The sequence below is a fragment of the Rhinolophus sinicus genome, chromosome 2 (assembly GCF_057876585.1).
Source record: "Rhinolophus sinicus isolate RSI-liver-muscle chromosome 2, RSI-T2T, whole genome shotgun sequence".
Classification (NCBI taxonomy): domain Eukaryota; kingdom Metazoa; phylum Chordata; class Mammalia; order Chiroptera; family Rhinolophidae; genus Rhinolophus; species Rhinolophus sinicus.
This window is the reverse complement of record NC_142502.1, coordinates 86,230,535-86,245,421: the sequence shown is the minus strand read 5'-3', so window position 1 is coordinate 86,245,421 and position 14,887 is coordinate 86,230,535.

The following is a 14,887-nucleotide window of genomic DNA, read 5'->3' as shown; positions in this document are numbered from 1 at the left end:
TTGAGTATCCATTAAGAGGGGGAAAAAACCTCTCAGCCAAATACAAAAGAGAAAAAATAAATTTTAGGTCAATTAAAAATTTCAAGAAAATAGTAGTTCTGTAAATATAAAAGAAGAAAATGTTGAAAGATGTTTCTATAATTCAAGGTTAGAAAAGGCCTTTCTTTGCATGACTTTGAGGTGGGTGAGCATTTAAATGAAGGCCTGTTTATGGTTTCATATTTTAAAATTATATTTACAAGACATTATGAATAAAGTTGAAAACCAATGACAAAGTGAAAAAAAAAGTTTTAAGTATGACAAAGCATGACTCTCCTTAGCCTATAAAGAGTCTCTGCAAATTTGTAAAAGAATGACAAATAACCCAAAAGCGTAAGGGACAAAGAATTTTATCTTTGGGATATTTGTCTTTTTTCTCCTTAAAAAAGAGTAAAAATAACAAAAGGTAAATATAAATAGCAAGTAAACATGTGAGGATTTAACTAACAATTAGAGACATATATATCCACAATGAAATATGATTTTAGCCTATTGGTAAATTGGTAAAAATTGACAATATTTTTAACCCTAAGTGATAGACGAGTACTCATACACAGTTGGATGGTGATATAAATTGGCTAAAAAATTTTGGAGGACAATTTTGATAGGGGTATAAAATTTAAAATGTAACAAGTCAATTATAGATCTAAGAATTTCTTCTACAGAGATGCTAACAACAATATGTTCACAATGATTAGGATTATTCATTGTGGAACTGACGGTGATAGTGAAAATTTTGAAATATCCATGAAATGATAACCAATTTATAATATATAGTTAATGTAGATTAGTCTGCAGTTGGGAAAAAAAATAAAGTATGTTGGTGCTGTATGTACACAGATGGAGAGATGTCCACAGTAAATAATCAAGGCAAAATGTAAGGTGCAGAATGAATAGTATATGTGAATACATGTATTTATAGGTAAATTCATACACGTATGTCTCATAAACATATTTATATGCATGAAGTCTAGCCTGATGTATAATCAATTGAAAATGATTTCTGTTGGTATTTAGGGACCCATATTAATTATTTTTATAAATGTATTTTAAATTTATAATAGCAAAAAAAGCCCAATTTAAACATTTAATTGTTAGGAAATGGATCTCATTTCCTACTAATTAATGTAGAATTGTTGAGAATGTTAGTTGGCATATATTGATATCTCCTTGTCAAGTACTTGTCTCAAATGTTTTACACGCCTAATCTCATTTACTCTTCACAATAGCCCTGTGAGTAAACTCCCCAGATTTCAGATGAGGAAACTGAGTCAAACACAATTTTCAAAACTTGTTTAGTCAAACAACTCTGAAGTTATGGAAGCCAGGATTCAAAACCAGGCAGTTTGACACAAGAGTGTTCATTGTGAACACTGAGAATTATATCAAGAATACTTTGTACTGAGAATGAATAGAAAAGAAAAGCACATTTTATTATATGAAAGAAAGTGAAGAGGTATGCTGACCCCATGCCAAAGACCATTCTTTGTTATTCAGATGATTGCATCTGCTTTGTTAGAAAATTTACAGGAAATTACGTCCTGCCGTTCTACCTAGTCACAAGATAGAACTGATAGGTTTAATTGTAGTGTTGAACTAGATCCTCCTCCCTATAATTCCTACCTATTCTTGTAAATTCTGGTGTTTGGAACAGCAATGAATAGAAAAAATATATACTCCTTCTTTCATATGATGAATTTTTAAATTATTTCTTCTTTGTCTTAACTGCAGTTTAAATAAATGTAGATTCTTAAATTATTTCGCGTATGACATGGTTTCAACATCCTGTTTTCCCTCCTGGGTATGCCTGCTTGTCAAGTCAGTAATTTGAAGGAGGAGGCAATTTAACCACAGTCCTTAAGCTGAACTAAGAAAGTGAGATAGTGAGCAGACGGGGGGAGGGGGGGAAAGAAAAGAAAAAAAAAAAAAGACTCTCAGAGTCATAGAGTCATATGAAAGTGCAGTTGACAGCACCCCTACACACACTCCAAAAATAAACAAGCACAAAAGTTTCCTCACTCATAATCTTAAAAGAAACATGTGACAACCATTGGTGTATATCAGGATTTGCAATGGGTGTTTCCCAGAGTAAAGAGAAACTAGTATTGAAGGAATTCATTCATCTAAAAACAAATGAGAACACTTTTTGTGTAGTGCAGTGGCCTTGGAATACATAGGAAATCAGAAGCAATACATAGTATAACTGTGATGTTAATAAGTATTCTTGTTAGAAATCCTTTATGTATTCAGTAAGCATCCACTGCTTTTCTGCTATGATTTATATACTGATTTCCCAAAGAGCAGTCCAGTGAAGCAGACATATGTGTACAAGCAAACCTAAGTGCAATGGAGGGTTGGAATATAGATAAAGTATTGTTGGAGCCCTGAGGAGATGACAAATTTATTTTCCTGAGAAGTTGGGTTTTGTTGGTAGTGGAATGAGAACCCATAATGAAGAATTATGATTAATTAGATTGACGAAGATGTTGAAAAGTCATCACAGAGTTATCAGACAAGGAGTGATGACATTAAAATTGCAACTGGGAAAAGGAAGTAAATACTCACTAGAATTGAACTGGAACTGTGTAAATGGAGAAAAAAGTTGAGAGTCAAGAATCAGAGTTAGAAAAATAAAAAGTATATCTAAACTCATTTAAATTATATAGAATTTAAATTTCAACATTTACACAGATAAAGTACCCACTGTATTAGTTTTTGATTGCTGCTGTAATACATTATCATATAGTAAGTGGCTTAAAAATACAATTTTGTTACCTTAAATATGTCCATCTAAAATAGGTCTATAGATGAGAATCTGACATGGATCTCACCAGGCTAAAATCAAAGTGTCAGCAAGGCTATGTTTCTTTCCTGACCTCTAGGGAAGAATTGCCTTGGTTTTCTAGCTTCTAAAGGCCTCCCACTTTTCTGGCTCATGGCCTTCTTTCTCCATCAATAAGGAGTTGAGTCTTCACAGTCGTCTTCTGATTCTCTCTCTTCTGACTCTCCCACTTTTAAGAAGCTTTGCAATTACATTGGGCCCACCTAGAAAATCCAGGATAATCTTGATATTTTAATATCCACTGATTAGTGGCTTTAATTCTGTCTGCAACTTTAATTTCCCATTGCTAAGTAATCAACGTAGTCACAAGACCAGGGAGTGGGATATGGATAACACTGGGGACAATTACTTTGCCTTTCATACCAACAAACCGATAGATTTTAATACCTTTGATCTAGACTAATAAACATGATGACATTCAAAAAAATCTTGACTTTCTTTGTGTAACTGAAATATAGCAATATTTGAAATAATAGATCAACCAGCCGTTATGATAGATTAGTAAAAGAATAATTGTGCAGAAAGCCTTAAATTTATATAAAATTAAATCACATAAGCATTGTGGAAATCTGTAAGATATTTGAAGCTCTAAAATCTCCATTAACCAAGCTGATTTTATTGCAAGATTCTGAGTTTCACAATGAAGAATACTTATAAAGAAATAGAGAAAGAAAATTCTGTGAGTCCTGAAAGAAGAAACTATTTGATGTTAAATCTATTTCTCCACCAACATTGACAAATCACAGTTATTATGATATAGACTATAAAGTTTAAAAAAACAAATTTCAACATGGACAACAAATAATTGCCAGGATTTGTTTTGTGTCTTCTGGATAATCCATCCTGTAAAAGTGTCACATAATTCGATTTACATAAAAAATAGGCAATCAGAGTAATTTAGTCTATAAAATGTATAGTGCAATCATTTCACTAAGCCTATTATCAAATGGTAATGTAATATCAAACTTTTTACATTTTTGTAAAATGTAAATGCATATAAACATATACATATAATGTTTATATGTATTTCTAAATAAATAAAAACAATTATGCAACTTTTATCATTTGAAGTTCGATGCAAAAGAACTCAGTACTGATTCATGGTCAAATGGAATTTTGTTGAAGGAATATTTAAAGAATTTCCAGAGATTTTCTTCCAAGGAAAGTTAATCCCTTTGATCTCATCAACATAAAAACATGAGTTTAGAATTTTTGAGGGATGTTGGGAGGCCTAGAATGGGAAACTGTAGGATGAATATATCAATAATTTATGGATTAAAAAGAACATAAACTAAATTTGGATGTGTTAATTAAGATTTGAAAATTGGTTTGGTTCAAAGAAGTATGGTGTGTCCAAGGGAAAGAAAAACAATTGGTTCAGGGAATTCATAAGCAGAGTACTGGTTTTTGTTGAAGAGCTTTGGAAGAGTGGTTTTCCAAGAGTGGTTTTCTCAGGCTAAAAAGTGAACCCAAATCCAAATATAAAAGAACTAAAAGAGATAGTACTCTCTATAAGAATAGTTGGAAAATGTCTCTCTCTCTCTCTCTCTCTCTCTCTCTCTCTCTCTCTCGCTCTCTCGCTCTCTCGCTCTCTCGCTCTCTTCCACCTCCCCACCCCATATAAATAATCCTTTCAATCTGTGCCTGGTAAATTGAACAATAGATGACTATGTTTGTGTAGGTTACCTAATCTTTATTCCGTATGTTATTTTGCAATCTAGTAATAATAGACTAAGTGTTCACACTGTTCCACTGTGGAGAAGTGGGAGGAGAGGAAATCCCAAGAAATCAAATAGGAAATACATTATGAACAATTATTATGTGTAATGTTACATATGTTTCCATATATTTTCATAGTTTTAAAGTGCTTTCACAGGCAGGCTCTTGGAGGGATTGTAAATTGGTATGACCACTATAGTAAACAGTATGGAAGTTCCAAACAATCAGCCCTAACACTCCAAAATTGTGTTAGTGGCAAGTTCCCTTAGAGAACCAATGATATGAAATTTTCTGGGAAGTCCTGAAGGAGATGTTTAGGGACACATGTAGTTAAATGTCAATGTAGATGGATCTTTCAAAGGAACCCATTTCTTGTTCAGCAGTGATTTCAGAGTTGTGCTTTATCTGACATTTGGAAGTTATAGCTGCTTTTTCTCCCTGTGTTCATTCTTCCCCTTGCTTTACCTCCGATTATGTGTTTTTCCCTTCCTTCACTATTATATGTACAGAAAAATATAGTGGATAGTAAATGTTAATGAAGGTTCAAGATAAAGAAGACCCTTAAACATACTTGGTGCAAGTGTAAATTGATACTTCTTCTCTGAAGGGCAATTTTTCTGCATGTATTTAAAATCTTTAAAATGTTGTTACACATTGATCCAGGAATTATTGTTCTGGAATTTTATCCCCAAAACAATCAAGAATTTAAGCAAAGTTTAACTCTGATGATGTTCATCACAATATTATTTATAAAGCCAAAAATTGGAAACAACCGAGAAGTACCTTGTTTCCCCGAAAATAAGACCTAGCCAGACAATCAGCTCTAATGTGTCTTTTGGAGCAAACATTAATATAAGACCCGGTCTTATTTTACTATAAGACTGGGTATAATGTAATGTAATATAATAAGATATGATATGATATGATATGATATGATATGATATGATATGATATAAGACCTGGTCTTATATTAGTTTTTGCTCCAAAAGATGCATTACAGCTGATTGTCCAGTTAGGTCTTATTTTCGGGGAAACACGGTAACATCACTGGGTCATATGGTAGCTCTATTTTTAAATTTTTGAGGGAAGTACATACTGTTTCCTATAGTGGCTGCCTCAATTTACAATCCCACCAATAGTGTACAAGGGTTCCCTTTTCTGCCCATCCTCTCCAACACTTGTTTGTTGACTTTTTAGTAATAGCCATCTGACAGGTCATTTGCGACAACATGGATGGACTTAGAGGGTATTATGCTCAATGAAATAAGTCAGACAGAAAAAGACAAATATCACATGACTTCACTTATATGTGGAATCTAAAGAAATAAACATATTCCCTCCTGCCCCCCTCCAAAAAACACAAAACAACCAGAAACAGACTCATAGATGCAAAGAATAAACTAATGATTGCCAGGGGACTAGTGGGGCAGGGGAAAAAAATGCGTGAAAACAGTGAAGGGGAATAAGAGGTACAAATTTCCATTATAAAATAAATCATGGTAGTGTAATGTATAGCACAAGGAATATAGTAAATAATATTATAATAACTTTGGTGACAGATGGTTACTAGTTTTATCGTGGTGGTCATAGCATAAAGCATATACATTTTGAATCACTATACTGTACACCTGAAACTAATATAGTATTGTATATCAACTATGCTTTAATAAAAAATTGGAAACAACCTAAATGTCTAATAGAGGACAAATTAGAAAATTAAAAAAAAAACAAAAAAACAACTATGATACATCCATATAATTAATACCATGTAGCCATGAAAATACTGTTGTGGTAGAATAGTCAGTAAAATCAAAAGATATTGAAGGTGTTATAGTGAAAAAAGTTAGCTTACAAAATAGTATGGATAAATAATACCTTAAAAACACACACACATATGTAACACACGAATATGGAAAGAAAAATACTTAAAATGTGGCAAAATAGAGTTCTCTCAGGGTGGTGTTTTTTTCTTTTTTCATTTTCTCCATTTTGATTAACAACATTTTCTAAATTCCTTATGAATAACAAAAAATATTTTTAAAATGAATATTGAAAAAGAATATGACAGAGAGAAAACCAGTTTAGCAATGACAACCTTGACAATACCAACCAACATTTCAATTAACAAGTTCCTTGAGACCTGTCTACGGTAGATGCAGAGAAAATGTTTTTCCATGGAAGTGTGGCAGTTACTCCTCAGTTTGCTGAAGTAGGCTGCCAATAACATCTTATAAATAGTATCAAGGTAGTAAAGCTATGAGAAAGTGTCTATGCTCACTCTCGATTGCCAATGGCAATGGTAGAGACATTGAAGAGTATGGAGTGGGTCTGGTAGGGATCAAGTACAAAGTGGCATTTTTTAGTAAATGATGCACATGATTTCAATAACAGCTTCCAATAATCAGTAAAGAAGAAATGTGTGAGTACCACATTTATCAGCACTGACATAAAATATAGGTAAATACAAAATGGTTCTTGATTATGATTTCCATTCGAATGAACTGCAAAACAGATCTTAGCACTGTATGTTCACCATCCAGAGTCAGTTCTTCCCTTTTACCCTTATCTACCAACATGATATATAGATGATGTATTACGGAATTGTACACTTGAAACCTATGTAACTTTACTAATAATTGTCACCCCAATAAACTTTAATTAAAGAACAAAAATTTAGCATTGTAATCTAAGGGAAAAAAGCAACTTTCTTGTGACCAAGTGTCTCAATTGTGATTCATATGTGCTTAGACTAAATTGAAAAATTTTTGATTATACTTCTATTTTCAACTCATTGAAAACATAGTTGTCAATTTAATTTAAATTAATAATAAAGTAGACATATTTAAGATTTATCCTCCAGAATAGCTCTAAACATAATATGACAAAAGTAAATATTGACCGACCCTAAACAACTACTAAAAGGTTGATAAATAAAACAAAATAGAAATATAGGAGTTTATATAAGTATTATTAGAAGCCAGAGTTTGAAACAAAAGAATTTTTATCACTAACATTAAAGACATGAATATTTCTATATATTAAAGAATTACTATTATTATGAAAATATGATTATATCACTGTCTCCTGCTTCATTGTCTAACTTTAGTGAACCATAGCACCCAAGGTACTATACACATGACATTTACCGCAAACATGTCTGTCTTCTCAGAATAATCAGGAATAAATAATTCATCAATGATGCTGCCTTTGTCTGTTATACCCATCCTTTAACAAAAATAAATTTTAAAGCTGCCTGACTTGATTCTAGTTCTTCCAAAGAAGAGCCCAGGGAAGACCTGCCATTGATTTTTTTAGACCTAGTTGTGGAGACAGGTCAATGCCAGGAAGGATAAAAACTGATCTCACCATGACTAGTGCCCAAAGGGTTAGTTCTGAGATTAATATATGTATTAATTTATTTTCTAAACATTCTTAACACTCATAGGCATTATTATTATTATTATTCTATTATTATTATTATTATTATTATTATTATTATTTTTACTAATATGCTACTAAATGTAGAAAGCCACCTTGGAAATACTTCCTATAGCAGCCAAGGCTTGCGTGCTAAGTTCCTATTCTTTCTGAAATTCTCATGGTATCTTTATTCAGTTGGTCTGTTCTACTCTTTCTGCTATTGATTTACTTTTTTATCTCAATATTAAACTATATACTAGGTGTTTGGCTTATTTATTTATTTATTCATTTATTTATTTAGTTATTTTATGCCAGGCACTCCAGCACACAATACTGGCATAAGACACTTATGGGCTAGGTATTAGCCCATCCTTATTTATGACTGGAGACTTTTAAATTTAGAGAGGTTAAACCATCCACCAGGCCAGGTTCATAATGCTGTTAAATGATGGATCCATAATTAGCTGACTTTAAAGCCTTATTTAATATGGTTCATTTTTATTCTGTTTGCGGCATCAGTGGAATTTATGAATTTACTTGTTTGCTTAGTGTTTATATCAATACCTCTTTTGTGGGTGTCATCTCTTCCTACATGTCTGCCAAGCAGGAGGGGCGTAGGTTGACTGAGTGAATGCATTATAACCTGGGTAATTAGGTGGCTGGCAGTGTTTATTCAGAATTGCGTATTTATTGATGCTAATATTTCTGTATTTAGTGATGCCAATATTTCTGTAGCACTTTCATCCCTTGTATCTAGATGGAGCTACATGACTCGCTCATGCCAGTGGAATGTAACCAGAAGTAATGTGTGTTACCTCCAGGCTAAGAGGTTTAAAAAAACCGAGTCCTAAACGGAAATTTGAAGGAGAGCCAGGCACCGACTAGGGACACTTGTTTTGAATTTTCCATTAATAAGAGACAAATTTCTATCATGTGTAAACAATTATACATCCTGGTGTTTGTCACAGCAGCCTGTCCTCACCCAGATTTGGTCTTCAAGGTATTTTCATACTCTGAACACTTTGCTATTGCTTTGGTGGTTGCCTATCACTAAGCACATTCTGTCCACTCCCTTTTCATAATGCTTGGTACAGGACCATTTGCTGGATCTACTATTTCTTTAAAGTAATAGCTGTGCAGAGTAATTTGTAGGTCCTATTTTTACCTAAGCTAAATAGATACAAAGTCTCCCTCAATTGAACTGAAAAGGATGGGCTTTGTGGCAAGGTTGCCAGGAGCTCCACCTGACAGAGGGCGAAAGCAGCCTTAATTCCTCTCTATTCATTCATGCATGCTTCATTTCACAAATAGAACTGAGCACCTGCGGTATGCCAAGTAGGGTACTATATTCTAACCTCGAAAAATAAGTGAGACATGGTCCCTCCTTCAAAGAGCCTACAACCTAGTATTTGAATTGGACAGAAATAACGGAAAGTTCTGGTGTGCCAGCACTGTGAGTGTTACAGTCAGAATGACTGAGTTTTAACCTGGGCTTCTTGACACATTCACAGAGTGATTTGAGTAAATGTAGCTTCTTTATGACTTTGTTTCCTCATATGTAAAAGGGAAATACTTATAATACCAATGTCATAGGGCTCGTGTGAGGATTGAGATTTTCTTTTTTTTTTTAGAGTTCTTAGAATAGGTCTTAGTAACTTTCTAGAGATCAATAAATGTTAGGTCATTATTCAATGTTGAGACGAAGTTACGTGCAGGACCAGATCATATAGCATAGTAAACCATAAACATTAGGATTTATATGAATCACTTGGAACTCATTAAAATTTAGATTTTCATTTGGAGATCTGCAGTGGTAGCTGAGATTCTGCAATTCTAACTAGCCATGTGATGATGATGTTTCTTGTGCAAGAACTACTTTTTGTGCGGCAAAGTCTGGACAATTACTGTCCAATAGAAATTTCTGTAAAAAGGAAATATTCTATTATATATCTGCTCTTTCTAATATGGTAGCTACTAACCACATGTAGCTATAGAAATGTGGCTAGTGCAAGAGAGAAACTGAATTTTAATTTTTTAATTAATATAAACAAATGTAAATATAATTAGATACATGAAGCTAGTGGCTACTGTATCTAACATCATAGGTCTAGACCAGTGGTTCTTCAATGGCTACGTGTTCAAACAAGGACCAGTATCTAAGAACAAATGTTGAAGATTAGGTTGGGTGACCATCAGCACAATGAAAATATCTTCAGGGTTTTTGTTTGTTTGTTTGTTTGTTTGTTTTAAACCATCACCACAATTCAATTATCTTCATTGCCATATCTTCAGAAGTTTCAACATAGCTGAGAGACTACTAGGGTAACTGTTGTTTTGTGGTTCCATTTACCCCCTTTTTGGTCAAATAGTAGATCAGGTTAGAATTGGCTATTTTCTTAGTCAAGTTGTACCAGTTGGGAACATGCAGTTCTGAGTAATTAAAAACTCAAATTAATGTGATGTGGGGACAGAGCCCCAGAAAGCAATTTCCAGGCTCTCGGTCTCACATAGAAAGCTGCTGGCTCAGGTAGTAAATGGCCATCAACTGTGATTGGATGGCCATCAGCTGTGGCTAGTTGGCCGTCAGCTGTAACCAGTGAGCCATTGGCCACTAATATAACTGCCATGGCTATGCTAGCAGCAAAACGGGGGCTAGCAAGAAGATGGTGGCTGAGCTAACAAGAGTGGATTGCAGAGAGGCGGATGACACCAGCAAGAATATAGTGATATGACTCCCCTACTTATGGCTCCGTGGGTGTTCCTTTTTGGCCTCACCGTGTCCTGCGTTCTTATGTGGGGAGCGGGAGCAGAGACCCCGCAGGCCTCCCCGCATGACATGTGGCTTGAACAAATAAGTTTCCTTCCCCATACCCCCTAGCGCCCCAAAACAAGCATTTCAGGATCAGGCAGGTGTTGATGTTTAATCCCGCTGATTCACAATGAACTCAGAGGCACAGATACTACTAGGTTTGCTCTGCAACACCTTTAGACTGTTAGCTTTTGTCTTCAAGCTTGTGGCTGCATGATCTTCTACCATAGAATTAGCTTCAGGTGTCCATATTCAAGGGCAAGCTGAGAGTGCCAGTCAGCATGCACATGTGCCATTTATTTATTTATTTATATTCAATTTATTGGGGTGACATTGGTTACTAAATTAGGTAGGGTTCAAGTGCACAATTCTATAATACACCATCTTATGTTGCATTGTGTGTTTACCATCCAGAGTCAGTTCTCCTTCCATCACAATGTATTTGACCCCCTTTAGCTTCTTTTACCACTTCCCCTCCACCTTTACCCTCTAAACTGTTGTAACCACTAAACTGTTGTCTGTGTCTATGAGTTTTTGTTTCTTTGTTTGTCTTGTTCATTTGTTGCTTTCAGTTTTATGTCTCACATATGAGTGAAATCATGTGGTTTTTGACTTTTTCTCTCAAACGTATTTCGCTGAGCATGATAATTTCAAGAGCCATCCATTCTGTTGCAAATGGAAGTATTTCATCTTTTTTTATGGCTGAGTAATAGTCCATTGTATATTTGCGCCACATCTTGTTTATCCAATCATCTATTGAAATACACTTCGATTGTTTCCATGTCTTGGCCACCATAAATAGTGCTGCAATGAACATAGGGATACATGTAATCATTATGGATAAATGCGGTCAATTTTTTTGAGTCGATACCTAGAAGATAGAATGAAAATAGAAGCTTGTATTCCCAATTTGGATGCCTTTTATTTCTTTCTCTTGCCTGATTACTCTGGCGAGGACTTCCAATACTATGTTGAATAACAGTCGTGTGAGGGGGCATCCTGTCTTGTTCCTGATCGTAGAGGGAAAAGTTTCAGGTTTTCACGATTGAGTATGCTGTTGGCTGACGGTTTGTCAGACATGGCCTCTATTATGTTGAGGTATTTTCTTAATCATAAGTGTTTTAATCATAAATGGATGTTGTATCTGGTCAAATGCATTTTCTGCATTATTGATATGATCATATGATTTTTATCCTTTATTTTGTTTATGTGATGTATCACATTGATTGATTTGTGTGTATTGAGCCATCCTTGAGTCCCTGGAATGAACCCTATTCAATTGTGATGTATAATCTTTTCAATATATTGTATTCGATTAGCTAGTATTTTGTTTAGGATTTTTGCATCTGTAGAAATCAGAGATATTGGTCTGTAGTTTTCTTTTTTTGTGTGTTATGCTTACCAGGTTTTGGTATCAGAGTAATGTTGGCCTCATAAAACTAGTTAGGAAGTATTGCCTCTTCAATTTTTTGGAAGAGATTGAGGAGGACAAGTATTAAATCCTCTTTGAATGTTTGGTAGAATTTACTAGTGAAGCCATCTGGATCTGGACTTTTGCTTTTGGGGAGGTTTTGGATGATTGTTTCAATTTCCTTCCTGTTGATGGGTCTATTTATATTTCCAGTTCTTTGTGATTCAGGCTAGGAAGGTTATATGTTTCTAAAAACTTGTCCATTTCTTCTGGGTTATTGAATTTGGTGGAATAAAGTCTTTCATAGTATTATTTTATGATTCTTTGTATTTCTGTCTTATCTGTTGTAACTTCTCTTTCATTTCTTATTTTGCTTGTCTTTTCTCTTTTTCCCTTAGTGAGTCTAGCCAGGGGTTTGTCAATTTTCTTAACTTTTTAAACAACCCGATCTTTGTTGCATTAATTTTTTCTATTGTCTTTTCGTTCTCTGTTTTATTTAATTTCCTTATTGATTTTCTGTTTGGATGATCTAATCATAGCTGTCAGTGGGGTATTTAGATTCCCTCCTCTAATTGTGTTTTTGTCATTGTTTCCCATTTAGTTCTGTTAGTAGTTGCTTTATGTATTTTGGTGCTTTCCGATTGGAAGCATATATATTGATAAGTGTTATGTCTTCTTGATGTATCGTTCCCTCTATCATTATAAAATATCCATCTTTGTCTCTTGTTACATTTTTATCTTGAAGACTATTTCATCAGACATAAGTATGGCTACACCCACTTTTCACTGGATGCCATTTGTTTGGAGTATCATTTTCTACCCTTTCACTTTGAGTCTTATATTTGAACTTGCAGCTGAGATATGCCTCTTGAAGGCAGCATATGGTTGGGTTTTGTTTTTTTATCCAATCTGCTACTCTGTGTTTTTTATTGGTGAGGTGAGACCATTTACATTTAGGATGATTATTGATATATGAGCATTTCCTATAACCATTTTATTATATGTTTTCTGGTAGCTCAGTGATCCACTGTTTTTTCACCTTGTGTTTTTGTCTGTTATTTTATTTTGGTAGTATTCTATGATTTTTTTCTTCTGTTTCATCTTTTTCTATGTTATATGTCTCTGTTGTGGATTTTTAGTGTGTGTGGTTACCATTAAGTTTATGTAAAAGAAAGTTGCACATATACAGTAGTCTTTTTTCTTCTGCTTGCATCTTATCTCCATTTTCCTTTACAAATTCGACCTTTACCACCTCCACTTTTATGTTTTTGTTGTCACAAATTATCCCTATTTATGTAGTGAGTTAATTTCCAAGTTGCAGTAGCAATTATATTCTTCTCTTTATTTCTTTTATGTTTTTACCTCCTTTAACATTTATGTTATACTTAAGTGTATAATGCCCTAATCTGAATAGGGTTTGCAATTTCCTGCTTCTGTCTGTCTGTCACATTACTTATAGATTTGTATCCTTTTGTCTTTTTTCTTTAGGTACAATAACCCTCTTCAGTATTTCCTGGCACTTAGGTCTTTTGGTGGAAAATTCTGTCAGCTTCTGTATGTCTGAAAAAGTCCTTATTATTCCTTCATATCTAAAGGATAGCTTCGCTGGATACACTATTTGTGGCTGATAATTTCTCTCTTTTAATAGTTTGAATATTTGATTCCACTCCCTCCTAGCTGGTAGAGTTTCTGCTGACAAATCTGATAATATCATGGGCTTTCTTTTATAGATTACCATCTTCATTTCCCTGGCTGCCTTAAGAATTTAAAATTTTGTCATTAATTTTTGACATTTTTAATATAATAGGCCTTAGAGAATGCCTTTTGGGAATGAGATAATTAGGTGTTCTGTTTGCTTCTTGCATTTGAGGATCCCATTTTTTCCACAGGTTTGGGAAGTTCTTGTTGACTCTTTGAATAGACTCTCTGTTACCTTCTCCCTCTCTTCTACTTCTGGTATACCCTTTATTCTTATAATGCTCTTTCTGATGGAATCAGATAGTTCTTGTAGAGTTCTTTCAATTCTTTTAACTCTCAAGTCTCTCTCTCTTCCTATTGTGTCATTGCCAGATTTCTGTCTCCATTGTCACTAATTCTATCCTAGAGCTGGTCAGTTCTATTTCCTAAGCTTGCTATTGCATTCTTCATCTTTTTAATGGAGTTTTTCAGCTACAGAATGTCTATTTGTTTCTTTTTTTATAATGTCAATCTCTGGTAAAGTATTCACTTTGTTCGTTGATTTTATTTATGAATTCATTAAACTGTCTATCTGAGTTTTCTTTGTATCCCATTGAGTTTTTTTGTGTGGTTTTTGTTGTTGTTGTTTTGTTCTTTTCAGAACTGTAATCTTGAATTTTCTGTCATTTAAGTCACTTATTTCCACATAAGTTTATTTTCTGGAGAGTTTTCATTTTCTTTCTGAGCTGCCTTGTTACCTTAGGCTGTTCATGGGTATTTGATGGATTCTTTCTCTGCCTCGGCATCTATGGGAATGAGTTCTGCAGCAGGTTGATAAGGTCTGTCTTTAGTTTTCCAGTAGGTAGGACTGGAGCATTTTGTTTTGTCTTGCACTGATCCAACTGGCTTTTTGGATTTCTGCTGGGTGCGGAGATCCCTTGTATTCCCTGGGAAGGTGGCTATCTCCTCT